Source organism: Mercenaria mercenaria, chromosome 18 (assembly GCF_021730395.1).
Source record: "Mercenaria mercenaria strain notata chromosome 18, MADL_Memer_1, whole genome shotgun sequence".
NCBI lineage: Eukaryota > Metazoa > Mollusca > Bivalvia > Venerida > Veneridae > Mercenaria > Mercenaria mercenaria.
In genome coordinates this window covers 12,819,885-12,837,299 of record NC_069378.1, presented here as the reverse complement: position 1 = coordinate 12,837,299, position 17,415 = coordinate 12,819,885, and the positions used below count along the sequence as shown (strand labels likewise).

Sequence of the window (17,415 nt, the reverse complement as noted above, 5' to 3'; positions counted from 1 at the left end):
CCCTCTGGGGGAGACATATTGTTTTTGCCCTGTCCGTCCTTCCGTACGTCCATCACACTTCATTTCCGAGCAATAACTAGAGAACCATTTGATCTAGAACATTCAAACTTCATAGGGTTGTAGGGCTGCTAGAGTAGACGACCCCTATTGTTTTTGGGGTCACTCCGTCAAAGGTCAAGGTCACAGGGGCCTGAACATTGAAAACCATTTCCGATCAATAACTAGAGAACCACTTGACCCAGAATGTTGAAACTTCATAGGATGATTGGTCATGAAGAGTAGGTGACCCCTATTGATTTTGGGGTCACTCTATCAAAGGTCAAGGTCACAGGGGCCTGAACATTGAAAACCATTTCCGATCAATAACTAGAGAACCACTTGACCCAGAATGTTGAAAATTCATAGGATGATTGATCATGAAGAATAGGTAACCCCTATTGATTTTGGGGTCACTCTGTCAAAGGTCAAGGTCACAGGGGCCTGAACATTGAAAACCATTTCCGATCAATCACTAGAGAACCACTTGACCCAGAATGATGAAACTTCATAGGATGATTGGTCATGCAGAGTAGGTGACCCCTATTGATTTTGGGGTCACTCTGTTAAAGGTCAAGGTCACAGGGGCCTGAACATGGAAAACCATTTCCAATCAATAACTTGAGAACCTCTCGACCCAGAATGTTGAAACTTCATAGGATGATTGTTCATGCAGAGTAAATGACCCCTATTGTTTTTGGGTCACTCTGTTAAAGGTCAAGGTCACAGGGGCCTGAACAGTGATAACCAGTTCCGATCAATAACTTGAGAACCACTTGACCCAGAATGTTGAAACTTCATAGGATGATTGAACATGCAGAGTAGATGACCCCTATTGATTTTGGGGTCAGTCTATTAAAGGTCAAGGCCACAGTGGCCTGTTCATGTAAAATCTTTTTTTTTTTGGAAATAACTTGAGAACCACCTGACCTAGAATGTTGAAACTTAATAGGATGATTGGACATGCAGCGTAGATGACCCCTATTTATTTTGAGGTCACTTGATCAAAGGTCAAGGTCACAGGAGCCTGAACAGTGATTTTAGAACCACTAGGCCAAGAGTGTTGAAATTTAGCGGGATGACTGGACATGCCAAGTAGATGATCCCTATTGCAGCCAACCATCAGTGTCTCTTTGACTTTCGCTCCTGACCCCTATTGACTTCTAATGCCTATAGGACTTTGCATTGGGGGAGACATGCGCTTTTTTACAAAAGCATTTTCTAGCTTTTTAGCTCACCAGAGCACAAAGTGCTCAGGGTGAGCTATTGTGATCGCTCACCGTCCGGCGTCCGTCCGTCCACACTTTCCTTTAAACAACATCTCCTCCTAAACCAACAGGCCAATTTTGATAAAACTTCACAGGGATGTTCCTTGGATGGTCTTCTTTAAAAGTTATTCAAAGAATTGAATTACATGCAGAACTCTGGTTGCCATGGCAACAGAAAGGAAAAACTTTAAAAATCTTCTCCTCAAAAACCAGAAGCCCTAGAGCTTAGATATTTGGTGTGAAGCATTGCCTAGTGGACCTCTACCAAATTTGTTCAAATCATGACCCCGGGGTCAAAATTGACCCCGCCCTAGGGGTCACTTGATTTTACGTAGGAAAATCTTAAAAAATCTTCTTCTCAAAAACCAGAAGCCCTAGAGCTTAAATATTTGACATGTAGCATTGCCTAGAGGACCTCTACTAAAGTTGTTCAAATCATGACCCCAGGGTCAAAATTGACCCCGCCCCAGAAAATTTTCTAAAAATAAACCAGAAGGCTTAGAGCTTAGATATTTCACGTGTAGCATTGCCTAGTGGACCTCTACAAAATTTGTTCAAATCATGACCCCCAGGGTCAAAGTTGACCCCGCCCCAGAGGTCACTTGATTTTACATAGGAAAGTCTTAAAAAATCTTCTTCTCAAAAAGCAGAAGCCCTAGAGCTTAGATATTTGACATGTAGCATTGCCTAGTGGATTTCTACTAAAATTGTTCAAATCATGACCCCAGGGTCAAAATTGACCCCGCCATGGGGGTCACTTGATTTTACATATGAAAATCTTCAAAAAATTTCTTAAAATAAACCAGAAGGCCTAGAGCTTAGATATTTCACATGTAGCATTGCCTTAAGTGGACCTCTACAACATTTGTTCAAATCATGACCCCCAGGGTCAAAAATGACCCCCGCCCCAGGGGTCACTTGATTTTACATAGGAAAATCTTCAAATATTTTCTTAAAATAAACCAAAAGGCCTAGGTCTTAGATATTTGACATGTAGCATTGCCTAGTAGACTTCTACAAAATTTCTTCAAATCATATTACTTGATTGTACATGTACATAGAAAAATCTTCGAAATTTTCTAAAAATGAACTAGAAGGCCTAGAGTTTAGATATTTGACATGTAGCATTGCCTAGTGGACCTCTACAAAATTTGTTCAAATCTTGACCCCCCCCAACCCCCCAGGGTCAAATTGACCCAGCCCCAGGGGTTTCTTGATTGTACATAGGGAAATCTTCATAAATTTGCTTAAAATAAACCAGAAGGCCTAGATCTTAGATATTCGATATGTAACATCGCCTATTAGACTTCTACAAACTTTATTCAAATCATGACCCCCGGGGTAAAATTGGCCCCGCCCCAGGGATTACTTGATTGTACATCGGAAAATTTTCCAAAAAATTCTAAAAATCATCAGTTTGACATTTGAAACATGTAGCTTATATTACTCTGGTGAGCGATCCAGGGTCATCGTGACCCTCTTATTTTTGTTTAGGTCAAATTTCCTTCTAAACTATCAAAGCTATTGCTTTAAAACTTGCAAGACTTGTTCACCATCAATAGCTGCCTCTGTACAGCAAGAAATATAACTCCAACATGCTTTTTGCAAGAATTACAGCCCCTTTTGGACATAGAATATCAGATTTCTTGGTTAAGTTTTGTGTTTAGGTCACCTTTTCTCCTTAACTATCAAAGCTGTTTCTTTAAAACTTGCAACATAAACTTGCTATATAAATCTGGTATAATAATAACACTTGTTCACCATCAAAAGCTGACTCCAATATAACTCCAACCTGCTTTTTGCAAGAATTACAACCCCTTTTGGACTTAGAAAATATCAGATTTCTTGTTCAAGTTTTGCGTTTAGGTCAAGTTTTCTCCTTAACAATCAAAGCTATTGCTTTAAACCTTTGTGCAGATATTTGCCATTAAATGCTGACTCTGCACAGCAAGTACTGTAACTCTACATTGCTTTTTGCAAGAATTATGGCCCCTGTTGGACTTAGAAAATCATGGGTAGGACAATATTTCTATTATATTATATAGACAGAAAATAAAATCAGCATTTGCACCCACAAGGCGGTGCTCTTGTTGGTCAAGTTATGATCCTTTTTCAGCTAGGGAAATTCTTATGAAGCTTTTAAGGCAAACACCCATGGCATGTCCGCTCTCTAAGTTGAACAGTTTTCATCTGATCTTCACCAAACTTGCTGACAATAATTGTGGGCATAAAATCTCGGCCAAGTTTCATAACCATCCAAATTGCCCAAGGCACTCGAAAATCTACAAATTTAGCTTTGGCCGCTCTCTAAGTCGAACAGTTTTCTTCCGATCTTCACCAACCTAACCTTGCTGACAATGTTTGTGGGCACAATATCTCAGCCAAGTTCAATAACCAGCCAAATCGCCCCAGGCACTCTTGGATTATGGTCCTTGAATCACTCACCAAACTTCCTGACAATGCGGGCATATTATCTAGCCAAGTTTGATAGCGAGCCAAATCGCCCGAAGTACTCTTGGATTATGGCCCTTGAAATACTCGAAAAACTGCGAATTTAATATTGTCCACTCTCAAAGTCGAACAGTTTTCATCAGACAGGCATATTTTGTAATAGTCTGGCACTCTTGTTTATGAAAGGTAAGATAAGGTGGAAGGAGCTTCAAATAGTCAACCGCTCTGTCATATGAAATCTCTTGGATTGTGTTTAAAATCACAGACATTTGACATAGATTTTCTTTATTGTAAATTGATACAGTGTAAAGCTCAAAGAAAAAGCAAAAAAAAGGCAGAGGTTATTAAGTAAAGTATTGGTCAGAGATCAACATCAACAACTGTATTGTGTTGAAATTTGAATATTGGCTAACTATAAATCCTAAATAAAAAGTGATGTAAAGTTCTGGAAAGTACAACATTATGTTTACTGACCAACGATAAAATTAATTGAAAGCTGTAGAATGCAGTTAACATACAAGATCCACAATATTTACATTTTGGTTAATATCAGATACTGTTTTCATGTAAAATTTTATATTTCCAGGACAAACCAGTGATGACTTTCAAGACATTTCGTCAGAACAGACTGTTCCTGCGTATACCAGGCACTAAGGGTGAGCTTATTAGATATTATCAACATACGGTAACTTATTTTATTGTACCCCCCGACAACAAAGTTGTAAGGGAGGGTATACTGGTTTCAGGTTGTCTGTCTGTCTGTCTGTCCATCTTTCGGTCTGTCCGTCTGGTCGTCTGTCTGTCTGTCCGTAGACGCAATCTTGTGCGCACCATCTCTCCTTATCCCCTTGACAGAATTTAATGAAACTTCACACAAGTGATCAGTACCAACAGTAGTTGTGCATGGGGCATGTTAGGTTCTTTAAGAAAAAAAATTTGCAGAGTTATGGGACTTTGTTTTTTTGTTACTATACTATATACATAGACACAATCTTGTGCGCACCATCTCTCCTCATCCCCTTGACACAATTTAATGAAACTTCACACAAGTGATCAGTACCAACAGTAGTTGTGCATGGGGCATGTTAGGTTCTTTCAGAAAAAAAAATTGCAGAGTTATGGGACTTTGTTTTTTTGTTACTATACTATATACATAGACACAATCTTGTGCGCACCATCTCTCCTCATCCCCTTGACACAATTTAATGAAACTTCACACAACTGATCAGTAACAACAGTAGTTGTGCATGGGGCATGTTAGGTTCTTTCAGAAAAAAAATTTGCAGAGTTATGGGACTTTGTTTTTTTGTTACTATACTATATACATAGACACAATCTTGTGCGCACCATCTCTCTTTATCCCCTTGACACAATTTAATGAAACTTCACACAACTGATCAGTAACAACAGTAGTTGTGCATGGGGCATGTTAGGTTCTTTCAGCGACAAAAATTGCAGAGTTATGGGACTTTGTTTCTTGTTAACATACTATGTACATACAGCCTGCATATGCAATCTTGTGCGTGCCTAATCTACCAAACCCTTGCACACAATTTAATGAAACTTCACACAAGTGATCAGTACCAACCCTAGTTGTGCATGGTGCATGTTACATTCTTTTAGATAAATATTCTGCATAGTTATGGGACTTTGTTTTTTGTTACTATACTGTATACATACAGTCCACATAATTATGCAGTCTTGTGTGTGTCAAATTCAGTGTACTGTGTCAGTGCATGCGGGGGGTACATTCATCACCTTTAGTGATAGCTCTAGTTTATGTCTGGTAGTAGAGCCTTTGATTCTGGAAAGATGTGAACATATTCAACCAGTTTGTAAGTTCCAGTCTCCGGAGCACTGGCATTACAGTGCAATATTCTCTAAAAATAGGCTTGAATCCATGAGCTTTACACATTGTACATTACTTTATAGCTGTAAGCCAGCTGGATGGCTTCCTTATATTACGTCCAAATTGAGGTTTCAAATCAGCATCATAGAGAGGCCAGTGATTTGAAGTTGGTGACTTAAACCACTCAGCCATTGAGGCCTCTGCATTAATTATAGAACAGTTGAAGCTGTGCATATAATAAATATTTGCTTAAAGATGGTTAATCAAATTTTGGACAACGAATGGTTTTGGTTCAAAACTTAATCAACCAATCATATACACTTATTTGTGTTTACTGAGTTCTCAATACATGTCATGTCAGATTCACTGGAAGTATTTTTAAAATTTGATTTTCCTTTCCTGGTTGCTCAACCAAGATAGCATAATTTTATCATAAGTATAAATTAAATAAACATAATTTGCCTCTGGAACTATATTAATATAAGCACTATTGTATTAAAGTTAAATAAATATTTGCATTGACAAGTACATATTTGGCCAAAATTAATTAGAGATGCAAGTTTATAAAATTATTATTACCTCCCTTTGTCTCAGTTGTGCAACCAAGAAAGATTGAAAATAGATGAATTCCGATGCTACACGATGCTTTAAAACTTGCCTTTTGTTTCTGGTAGCTGAAATATCCCAATTATCAAAAGCAAATTTAAAACAAGAAATTATATTGAAGTCAAAAGAAAAAGGCCACTTTTTAAATACTTTTATATTAAAGGGAGGTGATTACAAATTTTCATGAAAAGTAACAAAATATACATTTTCAGTAGGGATCTGACTCAATGTAATCGGTCTTTTTGTTCCTTATATAAATCTCTAACAGAATATATGAAAAATGTAATATGTCATAAAATGTGCATAAATGTGATTAACCACCTTATATGTAAAAAAAGATATTGATTATCAAAATAATTAAGACATGAAATTGACATGTTTGCAGACAACATTGAGAGATGTGTATTGGGATGTTGCAGTGTATTTAGAGAATGAAAAAAGCTGTTCTCAGTTACTGTGCCAGGTGCCATATAACCTAATTGTAAGTAAGAAAGTATACACTTCTATAATAACGTAAAACTAAGAGTTTGCTACTGTGCCTACTCACAGATTGTTCCAAGATAATAATTCAATGCAAAATGAACATACTAATAGTTACAATTCTAGTGTATAGATATATAGATAGTTTGGTAGTATAGATTGATTGACAGATAGTTTGAACTACTTCAGCACTGTTGTAGCAAATTGCTCAAATGGTAAACGACAAACTGGTTACGTGTTGCTTAAAACTGAAATGCTGTTAAAACTACCATATATTCTAACACGATCCGATTCATTTTCCTATTAAACAGAGAAGGCTGAAAACAGTGAATTATTATACAACAATTCACTGTTCTGACGTCATAGTTATTACGTCATAGCATCAAACGGCATATAGCGGCTCGCTGGAAAGAAACCAATTGAAAACGGGCAAGTATTTAATGAATGCCGTAAATGATGTATTTTGAAGTCCTTGGTAACGTGTTAGAATCGAAATAACATATCTCATTTAGTGATTTTCTCTTGAATAAAATCATTGTTTGTCGTTCAGATGCGTATTATTGTATCACTCGGGCTATGCCCTCGTGATATACTTCCTTCGCATCTGAACTGCTAACAATGATTTGTTCAGCGACAAATCACTAAATCAGATATATTATTTCTTAATTTTCACTTAGAAGACACATTATTAGAAGTCATATTTCCTGTTCAAAGTGTGGGGAGCATCTTATAAGCATTTACTACCAGAGCATTAACTGAAAAAGAAACTCTAAATTGCATGTTCGATGTTGGGTGCGTCTTATCAGCAAAACTATATGGTAATGTGGGAAAAGAAGTCTCATCATAAACATATGATAAATTTGTCAAGTCAGATTTATATTTCTGTAAAATCATTGATTTTCATAGGGGACTTATTTATGTGGTTGTGTCAGTCAGCAAAATTAAGTCCCAGCAAACAAACGATGTTCACATTCATTTTATCTTCAAAAGATAAAATCTACAGGTTCATATCCTCACGAAATAGCTGATTTGGTCAAAATCAAGAAAATTAAGGTCCACTAAATAAAATGATTTCACAGTACAGTCAACATCATACTTGCGACCACCTCTATATAGCGACTTCTGTATTAAACGAATGGTCAGAGTCCCTCCCAAACGTTTTCAGTACATAAATTCATTTCATTAAACAACTTTTTTATTTAACAACTAGCGACCACATTAATGTAGTCCCAACAGGTAAAATATTCGAAGAAAGTATAATATTAAGCAACCGGGTACTAAAATTCTACCGGACATTTCCTCGCCTGTGTGATTAGCGAGTACGTTTTGTATGTGACTGAATGCAGTTAACCTTTGTATCAGTTGAACTGAGAAATAATCCAGCTATAGGTTTCACTGTTTGTGGATTGTGGAGACCATTCCATTAAGAGACCACTTCTTGGCAGTCCCTTAGGTGGTCTCTTAATACAATGTCTACTGTATGTTTTAATATTAGTTGCATTTCTGACTATTTTCAGACACATCTGCTTATCTTTTTATTTTGTTTGAACAGAAAAGGAAACATGCTGCAGTCCAAGAGGCATCAAAGACAATCACCATAGAAACACAAACAGAGGTGCCTTGCATCCGTATTGAAAAGCATGGAGATGAATTAAATTCCACATTTAACAGTAGTGTGAATGAAAGTTATTCAAAGGAGGATTTGGACTGGCATCTAGATGAAAGTTATGTTAGTGACATTGTAGAGGAAGAGATAGAAGAATAACCATTGAATAAATGTACAGAGAGAAAATTTATCGTTCTTTGAAAAACAGTTGGACAAATTGTTTGAAAAGTATCATTTATGTGGGAGTAGACTTCTGATTAGGAAGAGGACAAATCATCAGTGCAAAATTCTTGTTGCTATGGCAGCCAAAACAAAAGTAGAAAACAACAAGTAGAAAAACACTATGCCTTGGAGGGGATGCCAGATGTGATTCACCAGGTCACACTGTAAAGAATGGATCATACTCTCTGACTGATTTAGAATGAAATATGATTATGGATTGCCAGTTATTTCAGGTAATTTTCTTTGTTATTCATTGCTTATTTAACCCTTACCCTGCTAAATATCTAAAATGGACTGGTCCATCATTCAGTTTGGGCCATACCACTTATTATTCAAAGGGGTGTTCACTGAAAAATTACTGACTGAATAGCGAACAGTGCAGACCATGATCAGACTGCACGGATGTGCAGGCTGATCTTGGTCTGCACTGGTCGCAAAGGCAGAATCACTTGCCGCCAGCAGGCTAAGGGTTAATATTCAGTACTGTTCTGTACAAGTAACTGACTTTCCTGCAATAAATACAGAGGTGCCATAGAATTGTCGTCTTCAGTCAGACATCATTCAGTACAAATGCATAGCTAAGGATTAAAAAAAAAAAAAACATCATGCAAGAAAGCACTCTTCTCTACCAAGTGATGTGACTGGATATGCAAATATAGATAATATGAATAATTAATGATAATGTTACCATTTCTTATGCATGTAGTTTCATTACTGTTATTACAGGGTAAAATGGTAATAAGTTATAAAGTTGGTCATTTGTCTTGAGTCTGAGATTGGTATCATAATGTTTTGCTCATTCAAAATGGAACGTATTGTTCTTTTACAACTGAAAGCTTATACAATGAAGTCACATAAATTGTACATGCAGCAAACAATACAAAAGGCTTCTTGTCAAGTCCATATACTAAATATAACTGTTTAGATTCTTGCAATATATATTTCAGAGTAATGAGGTAAAGAATTCTTACTGGATGGAGCTGGAAGGTTTGAAGCCTTGTTTACAGTTTATCAATGTCTGAACATTTCCCACCTTGTAACAGAGAGACATGTCCAGGTGAAAAAGTATATGAAAGAGCAACAGCCAAAAATTACTTACTGGTTTGATGTCTGACATGTTGCTAAAGGTAGGATTTGAAAAAAAAAAAATATTTTTGTTTTGTTTTTTTTTGTTGGATTTGACATCACACCGACACATGATAGGTCATATGGTGACTTTCCAGCTTTAATGGAGGAGGAAGACCCCAGGCACCCCTCCGTGCATTATTTCATCACGAGCGGGCACCTGGGTAGAACCACCGACCTTCCATAAGCCAGCTGGATAGCTTCCTCACATGAAGAATTCAATGCCTTGAGTGAGGCTTGAACCCACATCGAAGTGATTTGAAGTCAGCGATCTTAACCACTCGACCACAGAGGTTCTTCCCAGGTGCTTGCTCATGATAAATTATACATAATGCGATAAAAATTGGAAAGTTGTCATATATGACCTATAATTTTGTCATTGTGACATGAGTCCACCTGCTTAGCTCAGTAGGGAGAGCACAGATCTACGGATCTCAGGGTCGCGAGTCCGATCCCCAAGTGGGGCTTATGTTCTCAGTGGCATTTTGATAAAAGACATTATGTCTGACATCATTTGTCCTCCACCTCTGATTCATATGGGGTAGTTGGCAGTTACTTAAAAAGAACAGGTTTGTATTGGTACAGAATCTAGGAACACTGTTAGGTTAACTGATCGTCATTACGTAACTGAAATACTGTTGAAAATCGGTGTTAAAGCCAAAACAAGTAAAAACATTTTTACATGAAACCTAACAAAAAAAAACCAACTGCCTATGTAAGCTATATTGCGGTTCAGGTCACAACAGCATTTGAATCTGTGAATCTTTTTTGTGTATGGGATGGTCTTCACCTGCCTTAACGATAAAACTTAATAATTTAGTGGTAGTCTGAAACTGTTGGTGCAATAGTTGGTAGTTTGCCTATTGATTTTTAATTACTTAATAAGCCCCACTTAGTAGTTTACATTTCGTGATTTTATTTTGAAACTTTGACTGTCAATGACACTTTTATTATCAAAAGGTCATGGAATTTAATTTTATTGATTTATTCGCACCTCGATTTGTCACTTCAGTTAGTCAAAGTGCTTCAATTATTAGTTTTCTTTATAGGCCTAAAAAAATTGTTTGTTTCCAGTAACATGCTCAAAAATATTAGGATAAGCAGGTCGGACAAATTTTTGGGGGGAATTTTTTTTTTATTATGTGAGACTTTTCAGAAATTATTTTTATGTCAAAAAATGAATACAAATAAGGGGGTTATGCCTTTAAAGCAACGGTAAGTTGATTTCTAACATCATTGACCATGTTTAAAGCACAAAAAGAGAAGTTTGGCAACTTTTTGTTAAAAAGTTGAAAAAAATATTCTCCAAGGCCATAAAAACATTTAGGGTCGGCCCAAAAATTTAGGGTCGGTCGGGATACCGGAAACAAACAATTTTTTTTACGACTTATTGAACATAAAAAACTTTATATGTATATGGATTCGTTTCATGAATTTTCTGTAAGGATAATGTCATTTGCTATGTTGTTTGTTCATTATATCTCCACCACTGGGGGAGACATATTGTTTTTGCCCTGTCCATCCATACAGCTGTATGTCACACTTCATTTCCAATCAATAACTGGAGAAACATTTGACCTAGAGTCTTCAAACTTCATAGGGTGGTAGGGCTGATGGAGTTATGGCCCCTATAGTTTTTGAGGTCACTCCATTAAAGGTCAAGGTCACAGGAGCCAGATCATGGAAAACCATTTCCGATCAGTAACTTAAGAACCACTTGACCCAGAATGTTGATTGGTCATGCAGAGTAGCTGACTCTTATTGTTTTTGGGGTCACTCTGTTAAAGCTGAAGGTCACAGGGGCCTGAACATGGAAAACTGTTTCCAATTCATAACTTGAGAACCACCTTGCACAAAATGTTGAAACTTATTGGACATGCCAGATAGATGATCCCTTTTGCAGCCAATCATCATTGTCTCTCTCACTTGCTCCTATCCTTTATTGATTCTTGCCTATACGACTATGCACTAGGGGAGACATGTTTTCTACAAATCATCCTCTAGTTTCATGTCTCATGGCTGATCTCCGGAGAGGGGCAGTCTTTAGTAGCAACAGTATTGAAATCACAAGCAATGCCATAAGTGAAGTCAAAAATAGCAACAACATAATGGTGAAAAGTATGTAACTATTAACATAAATATGTTCACAACTGAAATATTGTTGCAAAATGGTGTCATGGCCATATATAAAAAAAGACAACCTAAAAATAGATGTGTTGCAACCTTATAGATTTTGTATCTGACTATTAAATGGAGGAACTAGGTTGAATATGGTGTTCCAATCTATTCTGCTTGTTATTGATAATTGCTGACAATCCATATCAATGTAACATTGTAAGTGTTTCTATATTTTCATTTTACTGGTACTTGTTAATTCCAACATTCTTTTTTCAGTGTAATGGTCAGTCCTGTTCAGACTATTGTGTGGCAAGCCTAGTTAACTGAAGGATTTTTCATAGGTATTTTTACCTCTATATGTGCATGTTTGTTTTGGGTTTAATGCCGTTTTTCAACAGTATGTAGCGGTCAGTCATGTAACGGTGGGCAGTTAACCTAACTAGTGTTCCTGGATTCTGTACAAACCTGTTCTCTACAAGTAACTGCCACCTTCCCCACATGAATTATTAGAGGTGGAGGACAAATGATTTCAGACACAATGTCTTCTGTCAAATCGTCATGGAGAACATACACCCTGCCAGGGGATTGAACTTGCAACCACATGGTACGTAGATGAGATTATGAGCTTTTGTGATCGCCCTGTGTCCATCGTCGTTCGTCCGTCCGTCGTCAACAATTTGACGGTTAACACTCTAGAGGTTACAATTTTGGCCAAATCTTTGTGAAACTTGGTCAGAATGTTGCCCTCAATAAAATCTTGGACGAGTTTGATCTAGGTCACCAGGTCAAATCAAAGGAAAAGCTTGTTAAAACTGTAGAGGCCACATTTATGACTATATCTTCATGAAACTTGGTCAGACTGTTAATATTGATGATCTTTAGGTCCAGTTTGAATCTGGGTCATGTAGGGTCAAAAACTAGGTCACCAGGTCAAACCAAAGGAAAAGCTAGTTAACACTCTAGAGGTCACATTTATGACCATATCTTAGTGAAACTTGGTCAGAATGTTAATCTTGATGATCTTTAGGTCAGGTTCAAATCTGGGTTAGGTGGGATCAAAAACTAGGTCACTTGGTCAAATCAGAGGAAAAGCTTGTTAAGACGCTAGAGTCCACATTTATGACTTTATTTTCATGAAATTTAGTCAGAATGTTAATCTTGATAATCTTTAGGTCAAGTTTGAATCTGGTCATGTGGGGTCAAAAACTAGGTCACTGGGTCAAATCAAAGGAAAAGTTAGTTAGCACTTAAGAGGCCACATTTATGACCATATCTTAATGAAACTTGGTTGGAATGTTAATCTTGATGATCTTTAGGTGAAGTTTAAATCTGGGTCAGATTGGGCCAAAAACTAGGTCACCAGGTCAAATCAAAGGAAAAGCTAGTTAACACTGTGTAAGCCACATTTATGACCATTTCTTATGAAACTTGGTCAGAATATTAATGTTGATGATCTTTAGGTCAAATGTAAATCTGGGTCAGGTGGGGTCAAAAACTAGTTCACCAGGTCAGATCAAAGGAAAAGCTTGTTAACACTCTAGAGGCCACATTTATGACTGTATCTTCATGAAACATGGTCAGAATGTTAACCTTGATAATCTTTAGGTCAGAATCGAATATGGGTAATGTGGTGTCAAAAACTAAGTCACCGTGTCAAATCAAAAGAAAAGCTAGTTAACGCTCTGGAGGTCACATTTATGACCATATCTTAATCAAACTTGGTCAGAATGTTAATATAGATGATCTTTAGGTCAAAAGGTCAGGTGAGCAATACAGGGCCTTCATGGCCCTCTTGTTTTATTGTCAGTTTAGGTCACCTTTTCATGAAGTGCTCAAAGTGAGCTTATAGGATCAACAGATGTCTGTCCGTCTGTCTTCATCCACAATTTCTATAAAAGAACATCTCCTAAACCATTTTAATGCCTATTTCAACCAAAATTCTCCAGAATGTGTGTTCCATAATCCCCTTTGAGATTCAAGGTCATCAGTGCAAACTTTTTGTTGCTATGGCACCCATAACAAAACTCTTTCACATCTTCTCTGAAACTGTCATATTCAAATCATTCTGCTGTTTACATGGCTACCAGGGGATGAAACTAGTTTTGCATGTATCATATAGTTTCATGGATGACCCATTACCAAATTCCTTCAAGTCTTTCTGATTTGCTGATAAACATGTCTGCCTGGGAGCGGGTTAGTTTTATCTATGGGTGTGTTTGATTCGTGAAGAGTCGAGTGGATTTTTTACACAACCACCAATCGAACGAGAGTAGTGCAATGCTAGCGTGGAGTTCACAGGTCAAGAACATGCTCCTCCCGCAATGGGGAGTGAAGTCAAGCAAACGTGTATATGACTTAATCCAAAATGGCGGCATAGCAGCGGAAGGGAAAGATTAGCATTGAGCACAAACTCTACCGATTGTAAATAAAGTTTAATATTTGCATCAAAGCTGATGTTGGAAACAATGCAGATTTATCAAATTAATGTAGATGCATAATTGTGATTTACGCTCAACTTGACCCGACATTTGAGCCTGCTGCGATTCGACAGTAAACTGCGCATGCTTGAGTATAACACTAGTGTCCTTCTGCTTGACCGAATTGAACACACCCATAATTAGACATTTGTACATGTATGTAGGAAATTATAATGTCATGTTTTTGTATTCCCCCTAGTTGTTCTATCTACTGAAAATTAATGATATTCATTTTATATTTATGATATTCTTTTGTTCATTACAGTCATGTAAACTCTGACAACAATAGAGACATTTTTAAATGAACAGATGCACACAGTTTTGCTGATGATTTCAGGCAAGATACTGTATTGACCCTAGACAATACAGAGCTGTGAAGTGTGCTACCTGATGCAATTCAGAAGATTAAATGTGAGAGATAATGGAAGACATGAATGGAAATGCTCGGATATGCTGGAAAAGTTATAAAACAAGAATACTTTGATAGTTACCGGGTAAATTCAGAATTAGATAAACTTGTTCTTTCTAACTATTCCTAGGTACACATGTAACGTATATTGCTCTGTGCAAGTGTAACACATAACTTGTCCTAAATGTTGCAGATTGACTGGGTCAAGTATAATAGATTAACTTCTACTCAGTTTAAAATAACTATATTTGGAATGTAATGAAATTGACTTTTAATTCCCTTTGAATCAAGCTACTGTAGTTTGTGCCTGATAAACGGACGTCTCTTCTTAAAATGTTTACTGCTTCAGTTTTCTTTAGGCTGCATTGAAAGTGAAAAAAGTCACATGAGCCGTGCCATGAGAAAACCAACATAGTGGGTTTGCGACCAGCATGGATCCAGACCAGCCTGCGCATCCGCGCAGTCTGGTCAGGATCCATGCTGTTCGCTAACAGTTTCTTTAATTGCAATAAGCTTTGATAGCGAACAGCATGGATCCTGACCAGACTGCGCAGATGCGCAGGCTGGTCTGGATCCATGCTGGTCGCAAACCCACTATGTTGATTTTCTCATGACGCGGCTCACATCATAAGTAGTTGTTTGATACAAAATGACTGCTAAGACAGGTTGGACTGTATCATATTCTTTGTTATATTTATGTTATTATAGACAACAAAATCTGGAAAAGGCCACCCACTTAATTCTCTTCACTTATGAAAATTGTTATTAACTTTATAGTTACATTTAAGACTGTATTGGTATAAAAATTTATTACCACACTGAAAGAAACTTTCATTTGTTTCTATTTCATGTATGATATCAATGTAAACTATAGTGATTTGAAAGTTTCAGGGAAGTTAGAGACTTATATAAATATTAGCAGACTATTTTGACTGGATGTATGTCCTTGTTTAAAAGTCCCTTTAATGTGTGTGTGCTTGACACATCAAGAGTTCTGCTATTATACTTAATAGATATCCAAGCTCATTTACCACCTGTATTTCTATCAGCACACAATCAGTGGGAGTCGTAAGAAGTAGAAACAGTAAAAATTCATTTTACTTTATTTAAGATATAGAAAGAAAGTATTGATAATAGTTTTTAAAGATATTTGCAAATGTAAAAAATGATATTATTACAAACTGCCATGTTTTATTCTCATTAAATAATAAAGTTTTACTTTTCTATTTCCAGAAGTGCTACAAGTGTGTTGTCATGTGAAATGGAATTTACCCCAACAGTGCTGCTTGACATGTGTCTTTAAAAGTGTGAGACAACCATGCACCAGCTGTAAACTGAGATGGACCCACACATGACATAATGTTGACTTTTCTATGTATTATCATCTGTACAGAATATGTGTATGACAAGACTGTAAACATATTTTGTTTAATCATTTTTTATTTCCATTTATAAAATGACATGCATGTCAGAAGCAACTATTAATTTACCAGTTATGCTAATAGAAATGTTAAAATTTGATAAATCTAATTTAAAGAATAACCTTTTGTTAGACTTTTGAAGTTTAATATTATATGTCTGTGATTTATTTAAGGGACAAACAATTATATTACATAGAGTAATTATTTTATTTTGTTAAATAAATGTAATTAAACCCTTAAAGCCAAAATGCATAAAAAGAGGCATATTCATTTAGATAAATAGAATATTAAGTAAAATTGAAGTTTGACATTTTCATTTAATAGCTATTGATAATTTTGTCAGTCTGAACCAAACTGCTTAAAGCTTTGTTGAGAAATACTGAGGTAATTTTTATTATTTTTACAACACAAATTTCTGAGTGAAAATCCTAAAGAGTAAGAATCAAGTTTTTAAAAAAGATATTGTCAGTGGAAAAGTTCCCAACACATCTAAAACTTTACTAAAATCAGATTGACAACATTTTGAGTTATAATACTGCCAAGATGATATTACTGTTTTTATGAGAGTTTCTACAAGAGAGAGTGTTTGTATTATACTTAATATTTGATCTGGTGTTATTGCAAACATAATCTTTCTGTACCTTATAAATATTTTGAAGGTTATTTGAGTTACAATATAATGCACATGATTGATAAAATATTGGGAATTACAGTATAATATTCTGATTGATAAAACTTTAGTTACATTTTAACGAACAATACCGGAAATGTAAACACTGTAAATACAGCTGAATGTTATGCCCCAATCGAAGAAGGAGGGGTATATTGTTTTGCAGATGTTGGTCTGTCAGTCGGTCTGTAGACCAATCCGTTTCTGGATTATAACTCGAGAACGGTTGGGTTAGGATCATGAAAGTTGATTGGGAGGTTGGTCATAACCAGTAGATGACCCTATTGATTTTGAGGTCAGTAGGTCAAAGGTCAAGGTCACAGTGACTGAAACAATTGAACGGTGTGAGGGAAGATAGCTTAACAGTTTTTGACAGGGAGGCTAGTCAGGGGCAGCAAATGAGCCCTTAGTATTGCTTTTGAGGTCACTAGATTAAAGGTCAAGGTCACAGTGACCCGGAACAGTTAAACTGTTTCTTCACGTCAACTTGAGAACGCTTGGGCCTAGGATCACAAAACTTGATAGGGAAATAGATCATGATCAGCAGATGCCCCTATTGATTTGAGTTCAGTAGGTCAAAGGTCAAGGTCACAGTGACCCGGAACAGTTAAACGGTTTCCAGATTATAATGCAAGAACGTTTGGGCCTAGGATCATGAAAATTGACAGGGAGGTTAG

The 17,415-nt window shown here is 36.6% G+C and overlaps 1 long non-coding RNA gene across 1 annotated transcript in view; it reads left to right on the top strand.

The window, feature by feature from the left end:
• The window catches only part of LOC123538846 (uncharacterized), a 45,050-nt gene extending 28,152 nt beyond the window's left edge, over positions 1–16,898 (top strand). The window contains exons 3-9 of the long non-coding RNA XR_008368515.1: positions 4,342–4,411; positions 6,596–6,691; positions 8,243–8,751; positions 9,466–9,645; positions 12,038–12,102; positions 14,576–14,732; positions 15,881–16,898. This is a non-coding gene — a long non-coding RNA (uncharacterized LOC123538846). The remainder of the gene's footprint in view (positions 1–4,341; positions 4,412–6,595; positions 6,692–8,242; positions 8,752–9,465; positions 9,646–12,037; positions 12,103–14,575; positions 14,733–15,880) is intronic.
• The last annotated feature ends 517 nt before the right edge of the window (positions 16,899–17,415 follow it).